This window comes from Mesocricetus auratus, unplaced genomic scaffold, assembly GCF_017639785.1.
Source record: "Mesocricetus auratus isolate SY011 unplaced genomic scaffold, BCM_Maur_2.0 Super-Scaffold_100018, whole genome shotgun sequence".
NCBI lineage: Eukaryota > Metazoa > Chordata > Mammalia > Rodentia > Cricetidae > Mesocricetus > Mesocricetus auratus.
This window is the reverse complement of record NW_024429199.1, coordinates 49,042,880-49,061,725: the sequence shown is the minus strand read 5'-3', so window position 1 is coordinate 49,061,725 and position 18,846 is coordinate 49,042,880. Positions and strand designations below refer to the sequence as shown.

General features: G+C 51.1%; 1 long non-coding RNA gene across 1 annotated transcript; it reads left to right on the top strand.

Moving 5' to 3' along the window:
• The first annotated feature begins 8,159 nt into the window (after positions 1–8,159).
• On the top strand, positions 8,160–18,746 carry LOC121132903. Its single transcript, XR_005869606.1, has 3 exons — positions 8,160–8,546; positions 12,191–12,330; positions 16,975–18,746. It is a non-coding gene; the product is annotated as an uncharacterized LOC121132903 (long non-coding RNA).
• The last annotated feature ends 100 nt before the right edge of the window (positions 18,747–18,846 follow it).

Genomic DNA, 18,846 nt, shown 5'->3' with positions numbered 1-18,846 from the left:
CTCTTCAGTCGGTGAGTCGGCAGATGGACACTCAGAGATAACACCCTGTGTTCCTGGCACAGCCAGCAACCCCTGGCTTGGTAACAAGCAGGTGCTTGACAAGCTCCTGTACACATCATGACTCCATGACTATATGGAAGATTCACTTCCCTCACCCTCTAGGGTCACATCTGCTTCTTCCGGCTGATACCCTCCCTGCTGGGCCCCGAAACGACCTCTTAGACCCATCCAGGTCAAGTCACAACACCCAGACCTGGGAACTCCAGCTCAAATAGCCTGGGCTGCTACTATCAACCCCCGGCTCTCCTGGTTAAACAGCCCAAGTTTACCCACTCTGCTGAAGTGCTCTCCCAGACCCTTACAGAGGGCTTAGGGCTTGGCATTTGCTGGATGGCACTTGGAAATGACAGCTGAGGCACCAAGACACGTGTCCAGCAGACACACCCACCCATCCCCATGCATTCTGCACACCATGCACCCCGCACTGCACAATGCATGGGGGGGGGGGAAGAGGCTGGGAACACAGACAAGCAATGGTGGACTGTGTATAAAAACAGAGCTCCCAACCCAAGCCTGCAGTAGGTGAGGCCAGGAGCCTCACTGGGAGCCGGTGGCAAACCCAGTTACCACTAGGTTCCAATGGGCCAACTTGGTCATTAGCAGATAACTGTCTGTAGCTTTGATTATGTCTTCCATCCTCCACACCAGCCAGAGAGAAAGAGAGCCAGTGCACCCCCCCATCCACCCCAAGAAGCCCCTTTGGGATCCCAGCTGTAGTTGCTCAGCCGGGCAGCATCCCTCAGGACCTCTCTTCCACCAGGATTACTTCCTGTTTGGGCCTCCCCCCTCTGCCTACTGAGTCTCTGGCAAAGACAAGCATGATGGGGAAGTCCTGTGTATATGTCAATAAAGCACTGTTGGCCAATAGGGAACCAAGATAGGTGGGACTAGGAGTCCAGAAGGACTCTGGGAAGGAGAAACAGAGGAAGTCAAGATGTAACCGCCATGGGGTAGGAAGCCCGGAAACCTCTCCGGTAAGAGAGATACTTAGATTAGCAATTATGGGATAAATACTTAAGTCAGAGCTAGCCAGTAAGAAACAAGCAAGGCCAACAGCTTCATAATTAATATAGCCTCCTGTGTGTTTATTTGGGACTGATGCGGCTCTGGAACCAGGCTGGCGGGAAGGCTTCTCTCAAGGAAAAGGCTTCTCTTTACACAAGCGACTGTGGCGGCCACCTCCATGGCTGTCACGGGCACAGAAGCCTCCCACATACTCACTGGGTGGTGTCAGCTTGCGTCCCCTGATGGAAACGGGTCGGGTCTATCCCAGGTTGACCGTGGCTCCATGTGTCTCAGGGAAGCAGGCAGCAGGCTGAGGCCGCATCTCTCGGCCTCGCCCCTCGCCCCATCCACATTAGTAGAGCTGCCCTGAAAGATCAGACATGCCCCCGTCATTCCACACTGCTCCTCAGATCATGAGACGGCATGAACCAGGGGTCTTTCTGAATCACAAACAGAGCCCTGCTGTGAGCCTTGTGCCTGGCCCTTGGCAATGCTCTCCTGTCCCCACCGCCGCCTCCCCCTCCTCGTGCCTCCTTTTCTCTTCTGATTCCTGAGTCAACTTTCAAGAGGGTAAAAATCATCCGGGTTGCTCTTAAGTCCCAGTGGCACCTCTCACTGCCTAGGGAACTTAGAGAAAAACACACGTGCCCAGGGCAGACTGGAAGCTCAGAAGAGAGGTGACGGTAAGCTTTCATTGCTGCTCATCTCTAGGATACCTGCAAGGAAGGAGTGGAGGAAGGATTACCAACAGTCAAAATAAGTGTTAAAGGAAGAGCCCACAACAGAAATGCTGGTGTGTGTAGCTCAGTGCTACAGCGCTCACTCGATTAGCATGCCTTGTTCAGTTCTGCAGTACTCGACTGCCATGCCTAAGGCCCCAGGTTCAAAACTCAGCAGAAACAAAGAACAGTACAGAGCCATGTTCCAAAGACTGGGAGAGACAGATTTGTATTCTTTAAATATTCTTTTAGTTCCTTCAAAGGGAATCTCTGGAACACCGACTGAGCACATGCTAACCATGCACACACAAAATCAAGACAATCGTTTCAAAGATACATTGAGAAAAAAATCATTAATTGATAAGGGACCATCTGGTCACATTATAGCATCCAAATGTTTTCAACAGCAATGAAATTAAAAAATAATAAAAATAAATGTACGAAGAAATAGGAAAGTTTGTCACAATCCAGAGAAACAAAACAAAGCAGAAAGTGCCCCTGAAATACATTCTCAACATACAAGGGAAAATTTGTAGCCTTATGTATGGCCAAAGTTCTGAAAGAAACTATCTGTGGGAACACCAGACCTTGAGCAGAGACCCACTTGCCCTTCTGCCTGGGAGTAGGCAGCTGTAAGACAATGTTTAGTAAAAACATGTTTACTAAAAACGATACAATAAGTTCCTGAAAAAGGCCTTCCCATGGAAACCGCCCTGACCTCGACCTTGTCCAAAGACTAACCGCACCTTCAAACCCACACACATCCACCTCTGGTGTGAGGGCAGAACCAGCCAGGGTAGAGGAGAGAGCAGAAGCTTCTCTGGTGGGAGCTTTTCTTAGGAGGTTTTCTTGAACCTTTTTGGAGCCTGTTTAAAGTTTTCTTTATATCGTTGAACGAGTCTCTGTGTTGTCAATCCCCGACACCCTCCGCATGCTCTCGGACACAGGCCGCGCAGCAGACGTGACACTATCTACGAAGAAAAAAAAACTAGAGACCCATAAAGCAGCAGGTGAGAAGACGAGATCATCGATAAAGAGAAATTATATTTAAAGGGCCAAATATGAAGTGTGTAGCTGAAAACTAAACGAATTGAAAGGAAAGATTCACCCATGGGGTCAAACCTTAAACCTCTCCAGTGAGACAAGGGGTCACCAGAGACCCCGGTTGGGGAAGCAGGCAGTGTCGACCAAAGACTACACGTTGCCACTGTAAGACACAAGTAATGCACAGCTAGTAATTATTAATGTAAGCCTGAATTTGAGAGGATAACATATTGTAACTAATCTCAGAATAAAATGGAGAGCAGTGGGTCACGGGCACACTCATCAGTTTGACCGTGGAAATCATTTTACCACACATACAACACAGATGAACACCGTTAAGTTGTATACCTTGGATATATATACAACTTGTGTTTTTTAGTTAAACATCCCTGGAGGTGAAAAGGGGGTATAAAAAAGCCATCTGAAAAGCGAAGAATGAAGAGATCAGCAGTACCCGGGCACCTACTAGACAGCACGAGGCAGACCAATAGGCATTTCGGGAGTCCCCAAAAGAGAAGAGAAGGGAGTGGGGGACTGACTGTGAACATATTTGAGAGACAATAGCTCGAACCTACCAAAAGTTGATGAATCATAAAAGCTGACACAAATGAGACTCTCACAAACAAGAGTAAGATAAAAGGAAACAAGTCCCCCATGCAACTATGGTGTAACAAGCTAGAGAGATACAAAGAGTTTTTGTGGGACTGGGGACTGAATCCAGAGTCCTTCACATCCTACACAGCTGCCCTACCTATCGCCAAGCTGAACCCCCAGCCCCCAAAGCTCCTGAACTCCTGGGGAGAGCAGTATCCTGTCACAGAGAAGGGACCCATCAATTAACAACAAGCTTCTCACCAGAAACCGTCAATGCCAGACAAACAACAATATATTTAAAGAACTGAAATGGAAAAAAAATCTTCCAGGAATTCTATGGCCAACTGTTGCATGACTTACCCTGGGGAGATGTAAGGAAACGCCTATTCATCCCACATACATATGGCAGCTAGGACAGCTCAAAGGAACCAGTCCACCCAAGTCTAGCTTAGTGACCCAGTGAGCTTACACAGGTTACTTGCAGGAGCCTGGGGTGACTTGGGCAACTCAGCACTGGGTTCCCTGTGCAGCCAGTAGATAGTCTCACTTAAGGGTCTCCCGGAAACTGTTCACTGCATACATATGTATGTATATGTATATATATGTATATTATATGTATATGTATAACCCTGAGGAGGAACCACTGGTAATTTTTAAATTCTATAAGCCTCCAGCTTCCCTCCACAATGGAACACCATGGGACTGGGGGTGGGGGAGCATCTTGAAAATGCAAAGAAATTAAAACATTTAGAAGTGAAATCTGAAGGTCTTTTCTGCCAGCAGATCTCTTCTACTATAAATTCGAGTGAAAGGACACAGACATGTCAAAGCTGTGGAGAAAACGAGTCTTCCAGTAAAGATGGATGTGTAAACAAGCATAAAACAAGGGTCATTCCCTTTGTAGCTTGCAGCGCGGCCTGTCTTTCATTTGCTTCTTGGCTGCAAGGACAGATTCACACAAAACAATTACGAGTCTGTGCTGGTGCAACAGGCGGGTAAAGCAGCGACCTGGGCAACGTGGAGTTGGGCGATTAGGCAACTGCACTGTGGCAAGGAGCTCACTGGGCGGGTAGAGGCGTCCCATGCTGTCAACAGGAGCTTTTGTGTCCGATGGGACTGTCTGTGGTTTTCTTTAATGTAAGCTGCAAAAGGGGATTTACTCCTGCTTTAAACCTGATCCCCTTTGTCAGGAGAGAAACTCTGGCTCCTAAAGCAGAAGCAAGCGCCAGCCAGAGACTCCTGCCTCCACACGTTGCTTCCCCATGCTGCGGTATTGGCACAAGCACGCGCACGCACACAAGCACACACACACACTGCAATGACCAATTTCACGTAATGGGCCGTTTTCTATGTGCAAGGACCCCGTGTGATCTGGAGATCACCTGCTGCAGCTTCGTGAGACCGGTGTGATGACCAAAGGTCGGATATCTGCTCAACAGGGCTGTAGTGTGAGGTTGTTTAGAAAAAGGACAGCTGTGTGCTTTGTAAGACACCCCTGTTGCTGTCCAAGCCGGCATCCCTCCGTTCACTGTTGAAGCCTTTACCTCTGGGACTAGAGTCAGTTTGTTGATTCCATAGCATCGGCCTCCTTGTTCAAACAGATCTTGAATGCTTTTCCTGAATTGGGGGGGATACCTCTCCACACTCATTCAGACTAACATAGTTTCATTGGGACCACTATTTTTTAATTTGTCTCAATTGTTACAAACTTCCCTTTCTTGGTGGGTTCCGGATGAGATCCCGCGGTTCCTAACGCCTGGCGCCGATGTCTGCGTTTGGCGAAGCAGGTGCCTCTTCCAGTTGTGTACAGCTGTTGTCACGGCGAGAGCCCCATCTATGGATGAACGTTAGGATGTCGCCTGGGAAGCTTGTGCTGGTTCTGGTCCAGGGTAGATGAATCTTCACAGCCTCGGAGCAGGCTCTTCGGCTACATCGAGATGAGAAGGGCATCTGGAAATGTCTCAGCATCCTAGGAGCCCATGGCTGTGTCATCACATCATGAACAGAGGCATCACCCGGGGCTCCCAGGCACGTGAAGGGTTGTTAGTCTCGCTGGATGGAGTGTGACCTCCTGCGCAAGAAAGGGGAGTCCTTACTCCCAAGCACTCAGGGCTAGCTAATCTCCCTCCAGGTATCCTGCAGTCCCCTCTGTGCTATCATAGATGGCTCATCTCGGCTCCCTCTCTGCCAGACAAGATTTCTAGCAACTGGAGCCGAGGCACTGTGTGGGTTCTGCCGCAGTCGCCAAGGTTGCTTTGGCTGGGCCTGGTTTCTGATGACCGACATCTGTGAGTATAGTTCTGTAGTAGCTAGCCAGGGCTGGCTGTCCCTGCATCACCTGAACAGTGCCCATGGTCCCAGGATAGCTGAAGTTCTGCAGGGAAGGGAGTAGCGTGGGTCCCTTCAAGGTAGTGAAAGCTGGGACCATAAGGACCTGGGTTCTGCAGTGACAGAGGCCGTAGGTGTGCTGGATATCCCTGCTTACCTCTTCCCCTCTGGAAGAAAGACTTCGGGTTCAGGTTGCCCTATGTCGTCAGAGCAGCAGGGCAGGGGCTCCTTCCCTACTCTGCTAGCCATCTAAGGCATGTGCACCCCGAAGAATCGCAGTCACTTTTTTTTTTTTTTTTTTTGGTTTTTACGAGACAGGGTTTCTCTGTATTGTTTTGGAGGCTGTAGGTCCAGCCAGGCCTCGAACTCACAGAGATCCGCCTGCCTCTGCCTCCCGAGTGCTGGGATTAAAGGTGTGCGCCATCACCGCCCGGCCTGCAGTCACTTTCTTGCTGCACGCCACCCAAATGCACATCTGCGGCTAGAGGAGGGCTTTCTCTGGGCACCATGCAGTGCTGCCTGGCCTCTGGTGTTCCATTATTACCCGCCTGTGACTACGATTATGAAAAGAAATCAGCATACCACACTTACACAAATGTATCAGAGACACGTTTAAGGGCTTTTGTTTTTTTGTTTTGTTTTGTTTTGTTTTGTTTTGTTTTGTTTTCTTAATGTGACCAAATCCCAAAGCTACAAACCTTTGTGGATGGCGCTGTAGTCATGACTTGCTTTTCATTGGCGACCAACCTTGCACAGATCCTTCTGTGTGAAAAGTAACCCACCTGCTGGAGGCTTCCGGGAGAATCACAGGCAGTGCATTCTTGCAAGAAGGCATCCAGACGGGACCAGCAGAGCAGGTCCAAAGCCCCCCTTGGCCCCTTAGGTTTCCCCCTGTAGAACAGCCCAGAGTCCACCCTCCAGTTCCTCTACCATGAGGAAGTACGGCCAAGCTCTGCTCCCACTATATTTGGGCAATCCTCAAAATAACATCAGGACTGAATCTGCTTAGGGAATGGGTGTCCTGAGCCGGAACCCCAGAACAAGGCAAGCATCCCGGCCCTAGTGGTACTCAGCACTTCAGAGCTCCTGAAAATGAGACTGATCCCATGGACAGGGAAAACAAGGGTTAGTAAGACTCAGAGAATGCATGAGAGAATGGCAGGGGGTGGGCGCTCGACACCTGGAGCTCTGATGTGCCCTTTGGGGCTCTAGACCCTGCTGGGCTCTTCCTGCGTATATGCCTTCTTCCCACGCAACTCAAGACCAACTCACTTTAATCTAGTAAAGCTGAGGGGATTTTTTCATGACTCTCCAACTAGATTTCTTGAACTGTGGTACTCTCAGGACACCGTGGGTTCTGAAGGGCAGGTGGGAGTCACTCAATGGAAGGGGGGGGACTGGGCTTTCTTATCTTGTTTCTGGGGGAGAAGAAGTTGTACCAGGTTCCTGCCTCAAACTCGGGAATCCTCAGGGAAGACCGCCCAGGAGAGCCCTGCACAGGGCATCGTTCTGTGAGGACTTGTCCTTGGCAGGGCCATTCACTGGGTATGGTTGTGAACCGATTCCTCTCTGGGCTGTTAAAAACCACCTTCATGCCACCTCAGTCCAGAACCAGCGGGGCCTACTGACCTCTGCAGCACAGAGAAGGCATATCAGGGGATTCTTCTATTCTAACTGCACTTAATCATTTGGCTTTAGAGGGTTTTTCAGAGGCAAGGTGGAGAAGGCTGGACAGGTAGAAAGAAGTAATCCACACATCTACAGGAACAGACAGGTCCTTCTCACTGTGGAGTCAACCTCTGGCCTTCCTGCCCTGGGCAGAGAATAGCCATTGGGTGTGTGCCTTCAACACGGCCTTCTGAGGCCCTGTTGCTAATCACCCATGACCGCTGTCCCCTAACTCTGTGAATTTCTTCCTGGCTGAAAGCCTGAAATAAATGGCAATTCCATGACTGCATCCTGTGAAACCCACATTTTTCAATGGCCCTTTGTGAAAGCAGACTGCTCCATGCTAACGGCTGCTTTTCAAGATGTGACTGAAGCAGGAAGCCGCTGATAAATACAGTGCCATCACACCCACTGCCCTGCAGGCGTTCGCAAAAACAACCCTCAGTAACACGCACAGTGGAGAGAAAACACCCCCATCTGCTCACTTGTCTGGGGAATAAATTCTCCCCCGTGCAGTGTGGCAGACCTGGGGTCAGGGCACAGCATGGGGGCCACAGATGGCTGGCTCCCAGGGAAAGCAGTTAGCTGCCCTGATGTAAGCCCATCACTGTACTTTGGTATGATAGCTATTCTGGAAGTCCTCCTACTTCATTTTTTTTTCATTTAGCAACTATGTCTAAAAACAGCTTAGTGGAGTGGGTGCAGGCTTTAATTCCAGGGCTTGGAGGGAGGCAAGGAAAATAGAGCTCTATCGGTTCAAGGTCTGCCGGGACTACATAGTGAGACCCTATCTCAGAACAACAGCAAAACCGCTTAGTGGAGGTTCAGGAACCAGGGCCTCTTCTGTCTGCCCTGGGTTGTGGCTGACAATCAGTTATTGGCGGCCTGGGTCGCACAGGTGCCTGCAGCACAGTTTGAACTGTTTGCCCCCTGGCGTTTCTCTGTTTTCTTAACTTGTATGCGCTTTAGCTTTTCCAATGCATGAAGCATGAAGAATGTGGACCGTGGATGGATGTCAGCCTTCTTAACGGTGTCATCGCTAGAAAGCTGTGGGCCTGTGTCCTCCTCTGGCTCTGTGATTAAACCCACACTCAGAGTGCCATGGCCCCTCAGTGTGCCCCCTCATCTGTAAGTGTACCCTCTGAATCTATAAGTAAGTGTGCCCCTGCATCTGTAAGTAAGTGTGCCCCCTGGATCTATAAGTAAGTGTGCCCTGTGTCTGTAAGTAAGTGTGCCCCTGTGTCTGTAAGTGTGCCCCCTGTGTCTGTAAGTAAGTGTGCCCCTGTGTCTGTAAGTGTGCCCCCTGTGTCTGTAAGTAAGTGTGCCTCTTGTGTCTGTAAGTAAGTGTGCCCCTGTGTCTGTAAGTAAGTGTGCCCCTGTGTCTGTAAGTATGCCCCTGTGTCTGTAAGTGTGCCCCTGTGTCTGTGAGTGTGCCCGTGTCTGTAAGTGTGCCCCTGTGTCTGTAAGTGTGCTCTGTGTCTGTAAGTGTGCCCCTGTGCCTGTAAGTGTGCCCCTGTGTCTGTAAGTGTGCCCCGTGTCTGTAAGTGTGCCCCTATGTCTGTAAGTAAGTGTGCCCCTGTGTCTGTTAGTGTGCCCCTTTGTCTGTAAGTAAGTGTGCCCCCTGTGTCTGTAAGTGTGCTCCGTGTCTGTAAATAAGTGTGCCTCTTGTGCCTGTAAGTAAGTGTGCCCCCTGTTTCTGTAAGTATGCCCCCGTGTCTGTAAGTGTGCCCCTGTGTCTGTAAGTGTGCTCCTGTGTCTGTAAGTATGCCCCTGTGTCTGTAAGTGTGCCCCGTGTCTGTAAGTGTGCCCCTGTGTCTGTAAGTATGCCCCTGTGTCTGTAAGTGTGCCCCTGTGTCTGTAAGTGTGCCCCTGTGTCTGTAAGTATGCCCCTGTGTCTGTAAGTGTGCCCCTGTGTCTGTAAGTGTGCCTCTTGTGTCTGTAAGTAAGTGTGCCCCCTGTGTCTGTAAGTAAGTGTGCCCCTGTGTCTGTAAGTATGCCCCTGTGTCTGTAAGTGTGCCTCTTGTGTCTGTAAGTAAGTGTGCCCCTGTGTCTGTAAGTGTGCCCCTGTGTCTATAAGTGTGCCCCCTGTGTCTGTAAGTGTGCCCCGTGTCTGTAAGTATGCCCCTGTGTCTGTAAGTGTGCCCCTGTGTCTGTAATTATGCCCCTGTGTCTGTAAGTGTGCACTTGTGTCTGTAAGTATGCCCCTGTGTCTGTAAGTGTGCCTCTTGTGTCTGTAAGTAAGTGTGCCCCCTGTGTCTGTAAGTAAGTGTGCCCCTGTGTCTGTAAGTATGCCCCTGTGTCTGTAAGTGTGCCTCTTGTGTCTGTAAGTACGTGTGCCCCTGTGTCTGTAAGTAAGTGTGCCCCTGTGTCTGTAAGTGTGCCCCTGTGTCTATAAGTGTGCCCCCTGTGTCTGTAAGTGTGCCCCTGTGTCTGTAAGTATGCCCCTGTGTCTGTAAGTATGCCCCTGTGTCTGTAAGTGTGCCCCTGTGTCTTGTAAGTGTGCCTCTTGTGTCTGTAAGTAAGTGTGCCCCCTGTGTCTGTAAGTAAGTGTGCCCCTGTGTCTGTAAGTATGCCCCTGTGTCTGTAAGTGTGCCTCTTGTGTCTGTAAGTAAGTGTGCCCCTGTGTCTGTAAGTGTGCCCCTGTGTCTATAAGTGTGCCCCTGTGTCTGTAAGTGTGCCCCTGTGTCTGTAAGTATGCCCCTGTGTCTGTAAGTATGCCCCTGTGTCTGTAAGTGTGCCCCTGTGTCTTGTAAGTGTGCCTCTTGTGTCTGTAAGTAAGTGTGCCCCCTGTGTCTGTAAGTAAGTGTGCCCCTGTGTCTGTAAGTATGCCCCTGTGTCTGTAAGTGTGCCTCTTGTGTCTGTAAGTAAGTGTGCCCCTGTGTCTGTAAGTGTGCCCCTGTGTCTATAAGTGTGCCCCCTGTGTCTGTAAGTAAATGTGCCCCTGTGTCTGTAAGTGTGCCCCTTTGTCTGTAAGTAAGTGTGCCCCCTGTGTCTGTAAGTGTGCCCCGTGTCTGTAAATAAGTGTGCCTCTTGTGTCTGTAAGTAAGTGTGCCCCCTGTGTCTGTAAGTATGCCCCTGTGTCTATAAGTGTGCCCCTGCGTCTGTAAGTGTGTCCCTGTGTCTGTAAGTGTGCCCCCTGTGTCTGTAAGTGTGCCCCTGCGTCTGTAAGTGTGCCCCTGCGTCTGTAAGTGTGCCCCTGTGTCTATAAGTGTGCCCCCTGTGTCTGTAAGTAAGTGTGCCCCTGTGTCTGTAAGTGTGCCCCTTTGTCTGTAAGTAAGTGTGCCCCCTGTGTCTGTAAGTGTGCCCCGTGTCTGTAAATAAGTGTGCCTCTTGTGTCTGTAAGTAAGTGTGCCCCCTGTGTCTGTAAGTATGCCCCTGTGTCTGTAAGTGTGCCCCTGTGTCTGTAAGTGTGCCCCTGTGTCTGTAAGTGTGCCCCTGCGTCTGTAAGTGTGCCCCTGCGTCTGTAAGTGTGCCCCTGCGTCTGTAAGTGTGCCCCTGTGTCTGTAAGTGTGCCCCTGCGTCTGTAAGTGTGCCCCTGCGCCTGTAAGTGTGCCCCTGTGTCTATAAGTGTGCCCCCTGTGTCTGTAAGTAAGTGTGCCCCTGTGTCTGTAAGTGTGCCCCTTTGTCTGTAAGTAAGTGTGCCCCCTGTGTCTGTAAGTGTGCCCCGTGTCTGTAAATAAGTGTGCCTCTTGTGTCTGTAAGTAAGTGTGCCCCCTGTGTCTGTAAGTATGCCCCTGTGTCTGTAAGTGTGCCCCTGTGTCTGTAAGTGTGCCCCTGCATCTGTAAGTGTGCCCCTGTGTCTGTAAGTGTGCCCCTGCATCTGTAAGTGTGCCCCTGTGTCTGTAAGTGTGCCCCTGCATCTGTAAGTGTGCCCCTGCGTCTGTAAGTGTGCCCCTGTGTCTGTAAGTGTGCCCCTGTGTCTGTAAGTGTGCCCCTGTGTCTATTTCACTGGTACTCCGTAGTCACGGCTCGACAGTGGGACTGAACCCTCCCAAAACAGCAGGGGCTCCTGTAGGCCACCGGTTCTGGAGTGACACAGGTGGAGGCTAAATGGCGGGCTGCAGTGCAATGATGACAGCATGCATTTAGGGAGGCGGCATGAGGGCCAACAGTCCTCTGCAGAGATGGAGCAATAGTGGCCTCCTAATCCATCATCCAGACACACCGTAGTCTCCTAATCCAGCATCCAGACACACCGTAGTCTCCTAACCCAGCATCCAGACACACCGTAGTCTCCTAATCCAGCATCCAGACACACCGTAGTCTCCTAACCCAGCATCCATCATCCAGCCCCACACTTAGACGCATTAACGCTTTTAGCACACGCATCTCCTGACACTTTCTTGACCAACACTTGATTTTGGCATCAAATACTCAGGTCTGTCCTCTTTAGCATCACCCACTCTGGGTAGCATCTTAAGAGGAAACATCTCTGAGATCTGTACCTTCTCTGCACTCAGCCAGGACCACAGCCTGACTCTAGCTCTGGCAGGCATGGCCTTCTCAGAGGGCAGAGGTGAGCTCCAGGAGTGACCCACGGACCTAGACTGACTGCCAAAGAGGTTCAGAACTTGCCTTGCTGCCTACAGCAATGGCCCATAGTCAAGTCACTTCTCATCTCCTGGTCACAGCCAGGGTCGTGCTGAAACTCCCCAGCCTCCACGGCTGGACTGAGATGAAAAGGGATTTGAGTCTCTGCCCAGAAGGTGCCACAATGCATGCTTTGATGGGGTCCTGTGGTTCGAGTTCTAACATTTCTTTTAACTTCTCAGGTTGAGTTCAGAATTGACCTCCATGGAGTCAACTCCCGCACACAGTATGTCATCAGTAATGCCTGGAGAAAGGGCTCCATGAGACACCGGGGCATGCCGGCCGGGCACAGAGGCACGGATGTGACAAGACACGCAGGCAGGTTTGTGACAGAGTGACTTGAAAGTTCCTTGATACGTGGAGCAGGACTCCCTGAGACCTCAGGCAACAAACTGGATCTCTGATGGGGAAGTCCTGTGTATACATCAATAAAGCACTGTTGGCCAATAGGGAAGCAAGATAGGTGGGACTAGGAGTCCAGGAGGACTCTGGGTAGGAGAAACACAGAGAGTCATGATGTAGCCCGCCAGAGAAGTAAGATGTCTGTCTGGTAACAGAAATACTTAGATTGACAATTATGGGATAAATACTTAAGTCAGAGCTAGCCAGTAAGAAACAAGCAAGGCCAACAGCTTCATAATTAATACAGCATCTTGTGTGTTATTTGGGGACTACAATGCGGCAGAGCCCAGGTGACTGGTGGGGAAAATCCAAGCGACTGACAAGGAAAAGGCTTCCCTCTCTACAGCTCTCCAACCAGGGAAAGCAGTGCCCTAACAACCAACAGCTCCCTTTGTTCTGCTTAACTGACAAACTCCGTGCCTCCTGGTTCTTCTCTTCCCTCCTGGTGCACAGCCATGTTGAACTCCCTCTGGACAATGTCACACTGGGACTCAACAAGGCAAGCTGAGGTGACAGTGGGGTGCTGTCACATTGCCAGGCTGGAGCTTTCCCAGCAGCCAGGCAGGAGGGACAAGAGCAGGGGCTTTCCCCCCTACCCCACCTTTTTCCTCGACATCACCTGCTCAGCTGCATGGCTTCCTGCGCTATACCGGCTATACCCGGGGCAGGGGCGGGGGAAGGTGGCGGGGTGGCAATGGAGACTGGGACTGGGACTTGGAGGGAAGAAGTGAGGCCATTGTCCTCCAAGATCCCAGCCTAAAGAGTTGGCGATTTCCGGTTCCCTTGCCCAGGTGGAGCACAATCAGGTGATCTGAAACCTGTGTGTGTGTTTGTGTGTGTACACGCGCTCACACGCTAGTACGATACCCACCATGACAACCAGGAACTAGCAGGGAAACGTGTCCTCACGTCCGTGTGTGTATATGCACAGAGTGGGAAGCTCCAGCATTTATGACTAGACATGTGCAGAAGTGTGGTGGAGACAATGCCTGGACAAAAGCCGCTCTGAAAGCGGAGGGCAGTGTGACCTCAGTGCTGTGTGGAGGGATGTTCCAGCACCCTCGCGCAACACGAGGAATTAAACATAAAACATCACTACACCCTCATTCCACTGCCGTGGCCTGGGACTGACAGAGGCAGGCCCTCAGGCTGGGTGGAGATGTTTGCTGGACACTGTAGGTTGCCACGGCAACGGGGGAGCACAGCAACCCTGTTTTAGGGGAAAGATACAGAGTGGCCTCTTGCTCACATACCGTTGGGTGTGGTGGTCCTGCAGTGACGATCCACAACCTCTTCCAGGTCACCAGAGTCATGACGCACGCGTTGTGAGTTCATTGAAAGCCACGCCTTCACTCCGGGAAAAACATAACATAATCAAGAGTTTTTTGGGTGATTAGATCACTAAAGATGAGTAAAATTGGCATAAGGAAGTTCGATAAGATCAAATCTTGCGCGTGTCTCTCTTGAGAAGTACATACAGGATAAATCCGTACTGGCTTTGTATACTGTTACCTATGTTGCAGTTGTCCCTGAGCCGAGCACATGGAGCCGTGAATGAACACGCACTTCCATGTGCACATGCATGCAGACACCCGTGTTCATCCACGCACACGAAGGTGGTGCTCTTGTGAATACGCATGCAGACACACATATGCACACATATGGTCACACATGCACACACATGTGTAGACATCCACATCCACCACTGGACATGAACGCAGCAGCTGCCCACATGCAGCTATCACACATGCCTATGCACACTCAGGCACATGCTCTCAAATGCACGTACCTGCAGAAACCTGCATTCACGTGGGCACATACGCATGCAGGCCCATGTTCAAATCTGCACATGCCAGCAGACACCCATGTTCATATATGCACGTGTGACTGCGTACCATGCCCCCCCATGCCGGGCAGGAAGGGTGGAGGGGTCAGCCACAGGAGCCTTCTCCCATCTGCTGAACCTGCTGAGACTCCGTGTGATGTGCTCTGGTCGCGTGTAGCGTGGGGGCGGAGGCGTGGGTTTGGGTCATCACATTCCCAGCTCAGCTTTAGCCAGTGAAGAGCTGTCTTAGCGGACCCGCGGGGGGGGGGGGGGGTTAGATGCATTCTGGATGGAGCACAACTCTGGCGTCACAGATTCAAATGCTGTGACGGGAGGCCGGGGGCTCCTGAGCTGACCTCCCGGAGAGCACAGTGAGAACGACGTGGAAGGGGAGCTGCAGGACCAGAGCAGGTGGAAAGCCAGGGGACAGTGTTCCCATTGTGCTGGTTCCTAGGGTGACCTAGGTCACCCTGCGCCTCTTACTCCACATGCATTGGGGACAATTACCGTGCCACGCTGTAGGCAGACCCGGTGTCACTCTCCAGGCCTCTGGACGGTCTTTGTGCACTGAGGACCCATGTGACACAGGGATGTCTTTGTTTCACCCCACATCCTTACTCTCACCTCTGCAAACAACCTCGCTCTCTGGCCCGTATCATCAAGCCACCGTCTGTCATCGAGGTAGAGACTTTACATATGGGGCCAGTTCACTATGTGACCCTGAGATGCCACCACTCACCGGGCATGTCGCCGGACTGGCATTCGGAGTACCCATGTCCCTTTGTACATCCCAATCCGTGTGGACACAGACGCAGAAGACACTGAGGCCCCTGTGGGCATAGTCACACGAGTTACAGGGCACAGAAGTTATGGGCGGGACAGAGAGAGAACTTCCAGAGAATTAAGTCAGTTCGAACAGCAAGACCAGACTGCCATCGACTGAGACCCTGGATGCCTCAAGTTCACTCTAAGAATCTATTACATGATATAGCAAATGCATTTTTTTTTTGGCTTCAGCCAACCTAAATGTCTCTGTCACGGCATGGAATGATGTCTGGCCTTTTACCAACGTTCTCAGATGTCACTGGCAAATGGTGCGATTCGAGGATGAGTTTTGCTCGGTGTTTAAAGATTCAATAATGCCAGGCTGACACAAATCGAGGCTCTACCAGGAAGGCTATCCTGCCAAGGCACTGGCTGCTTCTGCTTCCAACCCTACCGACCCAAACGCAATTCATCCCATGCACTATCCGTCTCCTACATATACCTATAATTATCACACTTGCACAATACCATTCTTAGTGAGACATTTTCTTGTACAGAGAAAAAAATTATAAAGTATACCCTCCCCTCTGACTCTATAACTAAGGATTGCAAAGGGTGGGAGCATGTTTCTCTTAGGCACACAATCTGGCCTTATCTGTCATCACCAGGGCATAAAATGAAGGACTTGTGAGGCGGAGACAGGCAAAGGCAGGGGTATGTGAACATAATGAGGCTGCCTCACTGGTACGAACAGAGGCTGGGGTTTACTCTGAAGTCAACTGGAAGCCCATCCCGGGCTCAACACCCACGGCATCCCTGAGATGGCCTGTCCTTGAGTGTGGCTTTGGCACCTCGGGCAAGGCTTGCTTCTGCTCTTCTAATGCACCCCAAACTCTTGTTCCTTGCAAGGCATCCCTTTCCTCTTGGAACCCCAACTGACCCATAGCCTCTGACGCTCTCCACCACCAGCCTGCGTATCTCCTCAGATCCTGCACCTAAAAGCCCCGTTGCCATTCCCCCAGTACTCCCCAATCCTCCACGGCCTCCTCTCCTTAGGGATTCTGTTCATTTCTATCTCATCCTGCAAGGTCGTCTAGGATGACCCTGCCAAGGCTGCCAAGGGTCTTAGGAAGGACCGCCAAGAATTGCTTTGGTGACGCGAGTCACGGTGCACAGAGTTTAGCAGTCTGCTGTGCCGCACACATCAAACGCATCTTGGCGTGAAGGCTCGTGTCTTCACCTCTGACAAGTTGATCGCATCTTAGGGCGTCACCTGTGGTGCCCGCCACGAGAAAGTCCAGAAGCACACTGAGACCACAAGCTCTTAGAAGTCACAGTACAGAGAAAGACATATTGTGAGGGTGATGAGCCCGTGGGCTGTTGGATAATCCAGCTAATGAGAAATGGCTAACTGTTGCAATACATTGGACACAGAGGTTTTTTGTCATTGACTCAACAAATAAAAGACTGACACCAAATTCAGTTTATCACAAAACAAGGACCAGAGCCAATGGCACACAGCTACGGTGGTCAGAGTCCGGGGAATTCACTGATGTCCCTGGATTACATACACTGATACAGACTTCCCAGGTTAAAACGCAGTGACACAGGCTCACCTGCCATCACAAGCTGGCTCTTTATATATAGAAAAGGTTCCTAAACCAGGTCATTAAAAATCAATTCCGACTGTACATGTTGAAGCTAAAACAGAACCACATGTCCCGTTCTCTCCACAGAAGCCTTTATCCCGTGGGGAGCCCATCAGAGGCTGTGACAGGAACCACAGAGGGACAGCATCTCAGAGGCTTTGTCACAGATAACTGGATAAAGCGCTCTGCTCTCTTTTTTTTTTTTTATCTGGATGCTGTCATGTGGTTCACCCCATCCGTTAAGCATTTGTTGTTAACTTTTCTTACTCTAAATTAATGTCTACTTTTGCACCTAAATTTTCGTGTTTATTTCTTTTTCTTCTAGAAAGCCTCCAAAATGATGCAAGAGTCACCCCTGCAGGTGTTGGGTGAGTCATGGCTCTGCCTGCCTGCAGTGTCAAAATTGCCACTGAGGCCCTTGTCCCAGTGTGGTGGCCTCTGCAACCTTCTGGAAGTGCGTAGGGCTGGCAGGGTTCATGAGGGTGGCCTCTCGACGGAGTAGTGTCTCTGCCATGAGAGAATGCACTGGTGGCCATCCAGCTCAGCCCTCTTCATCTCTCCCGCCTGAAGAACTAGGGGGGGAGGGATGTGGATTCCTTGTCCTACAGACATCACCTTTGGATGTGGCAGCCTGAGTCACCTGAGACACTAGGCAGGTTGGGTGGGTGCAACAGCCCTGCAGGGAATATTATCACACTGTCAATTACAGAGACAAATGGCACACCCACACCCCCAGGTGACAAGAGGCGAGACTTCCCATCCCCTGACCATCTGTGGAGAGCTTGTGTCCATAGAAATCAATGTATGACACTTAGAAGTCATCACAGCCCCAATATTTTCCTGTGACGGAGGTCAGAGGAGGTAAAAGCCTAAGAAGGGACTACCAACGAGGGTGACGTCTATGTCTATGCTGAGCAGCATCCGCCCCATAAAAGTCTTGGGTAAGCTGAAAGCCAGAAACCTCCCCAATGTGGACTTCCTGTATGAGGAGGGTTAGAAATTTTAGAATCTTAAATTTTGGGTATTGTAATCACAGAACGGTCTATGATATTTTTTTCTAGGGTAAGGTACCAGGGTTTCCTGACTCTCAGGGTCTGCATGAGGGTGACAGGCATCCCTCCAGGGCATCCCAGCTTCTGTGAAGCCAGCACAGGGCCAAGCGCTTCAGCAAGCCTTCCCATTCACACACGGATGCATCTGGCTGACAGAAAGGACATCTGCTGACTCCAAAAACCCCACCAGACAGGCAGCGCAGCCTCTGTAGCTTGGGCCCCACGCTCACACTGCAGGAGCTAACCTATCATCTTTCTTCACAAGTGAGGGTAGAGTGGAGGCAGTGGCCAGGGCTGGCCAGGCCCTATCAGGTGTCTCTGTGTCTGCCTATTGAGCATGAAAGGCTTTCAGATTCCTCTCAAGTGACTCTCTACCTCTGGGCTGTGAGTCACCCTTCTGTTACCGTCATCTCCCAAACAGTTGGGGTTGGGACCCCACTCAGGCTGTGGCCATGATCCCACCTATCAAAGCAAATATATATGAGGTCTGCGGCAGCAAGCCACCTCAGGGGAGAAAGAGGCAATTGGGATCCTGGGCCAAGCAAGGGCTGGAGCTGGAGGGAGGGTGGACGGCTCCTCCTCACGCCTGCCTGCCTGCCTGCCTGGGCCGCCCCCACCCAGGAACAGCCCCCTCAGTCCCAGGCCAGAGTGTTCCAAGCCCAGGACTGTGTTGGATGGAATTCTCAAAACCCCAGGAGAGCCACACGAAGCATCTGACTCTCACTCACTTGAAGCTGTGTCGGAAGGCTCATAACAAGAATATGCTAACGTCGCTCCTAGCTTTGTTCCCACTAAGCCACACCCTAGGCTCAGACAATGAAGGGCAAGAGCATAGTTTTGAGGTTTTGGATCCTCAGCACGGACTCTATAATGGTGCTGAGTGATGCTGAGCCTTGGTCCTGAAGACGTCGGGCCCATCCCGCTAACTGCCCTTCCCCGCAATGGTCCCCGAACCTTGTATGGGCGACAGACTAACACCCCCACCCCCTCTCCTGCCCTAACCCTCACCCCTCACCCTACCCAACCCCCACCACCACCACCAGCAGCGGCAGCAGGATCCGAAAGAGGATAAAATCAAATCACGTACTCTGCAACTCTGGACTCCAGAATGTCACCTGGGATTGAGCTGCCAGAGTCAACCGGGG